This window comes from Neophocaena asiaeorientalis, unplaced genomic scaffold (assembly GCF_003031525.2).
Source record: "Neophocaena asiaeorientalis asiaeorientalis breed wild unplaced genomic scaffold, Neophocaena_asiaeorientalis_V1.1 scaffold400, whole genome shotgun sequence".
NCBI classification, from domain to species: domain Eukaryota; kingdom Metazoa; phylum Chordata; class Mammalia; order Artiodactyla; family Phocoenidae; genus Neophocaena; species Neophocaena asiaeorientalis.
In genome coordinates this window covers 4,946,501-4,948,035 of record NW_020175089.1, presented here as the reverse complement: position 1 = coordinate 4,948,035, position 1,535 = coordinate 4,946,501, and the positions used below count along the sequence as shown (strand labels likewise).

The following is a 1,535-nucleotide window of genomic DNA, read 5'->3' as shown; positions in this document are numbered from 1 at the left end:
GACCCAACACAGCAAAAATAAATTAATTAATTAAAAAAGAATAGTCTCCATTCTTTATATAAAAAAAAGTATACTGAACTTAGTGAGGCTGCTACTTGACACAGACAGTGCCTTAGAGCCTATTAATTCATTTACGTGCTCAGATTTCTCTGGGAAATATTTAAGGCATAGTACATAAATCAACAAGATGGCTTTCTTTTTCAATCCCAGGCACTGTGAGATCCACGGGCTTTCAGTGCAGACATGACCAAGTCCAAAAACCACACCATGAACAAGCATTCCCGAAACTGGCACAGGAATGGCATCAAGAAGCCCCAGTCACAAAGATATGAAACTCTTAAGGGAGTAGACCCCAAGTTCCTGAGGAACGTGGACTTTGCCAAGAAGTACAAAGAAGGGCCTTAAGAAGTTGCAAGCCAACAAAGCCAGGGCCATGAGTGAACGTGCCAAGGCTATCAAGGCACTCGTAAAACCCAAGGAGGTCAAGCCCAAAATCCCAAAGGGCGGCAGCCCCAAGCTTGGTCAACCTGCCTACATCACTCATCCCAATCTCAGGAAACATTATTGTGCCTGCTTTACCAAGGGTCTCAGGTTCTGCTGGCCAAAGTCCAAGGCTCAAACCAGGCCCAGGCTGCTGCTGTGGCTCTTGCCCTGGCTTCAGCTCAGGCTCAGGCTCCCAAAGGTGGCCAGGCCTCCAAGAAGGCTCCAGTCAGCTCTGCTGACTCAAGAACAGAAGGACTGGTATGACCTCTGGGTTGCTACCTGCATGGGGCTGGTGTCCTCCTGTGCTATTTGTACAATAAACCTGAGGCAGGATCTGTCACAATCAATCAATCAAGAAGATGGACTTAGTTAAAAGTCAGAGTCAAGACAGAATAAAAACAAGAGTAGGGACATAAAATTGAATCAGGGTTGAAAATGTACACCATGAAGTCTAAACTCTTTTTCATGAGTGGGCCACAAATTTAGTGCTGCATTCTAGTAACCAAACATGAGAATAAACCCAGTCAACACCATTCTCATATGATAAAAAGAAGCCAATTACTAAGAAGGAAGACAGTATTCTCTGTTCCTCTTCACAGTGAAACTTCTCAGAGGTGTTGTTTACACACACTATCCCTACCTCCTTGCCTCTGGTTCTCTCTTTGACCTACTCTCCATCTGGTTTCTGCTTCCCTAGTCCACAGAAGTTGCTCTTGACAAGTTTACTGTAGTCTTCATGTTGCCAAATGAAATGACCAGTGGTCCTTTCTCTGTCCCCGCCCCATTTGACTTCTTAGTACCTCTCCTCCTGGTTGACCACTCATTATTAGAACATCATCCTCTGGCATCTGCAATACCACATTCTCCTGGTTTTCCTCCTGGTTTGCTGGCTGCTCCTTCCTTTCACATGCTATGGTTTCTTCAGGATACTGTATCCTGGGACCACTTCCCTTCTCCATCTCCACTTTCCTTATGTGATCTCATACCTCTAAGGCTTTAAATGTGATAGGTACTGAAGTCTCCCAAATGTTCATCTTGTGGATCTCCTCTCT

The 1,535-nt window shown here is 44.9% G+C and overlaps 1 pseudogene; it reads left to right on the top strand.

The window, feature by feature from the left end:
- The first annotated feature begins 243 nt into the window (after window positions 1-243).
- On the top strand, window positions 244-747 carry LOC112412533 (60S ribosomal protein L29-like; annotated as a pseudogene).
- The last annotated feature ends 788 nt before the right edge of the window (window positions 748-1,535 follow it).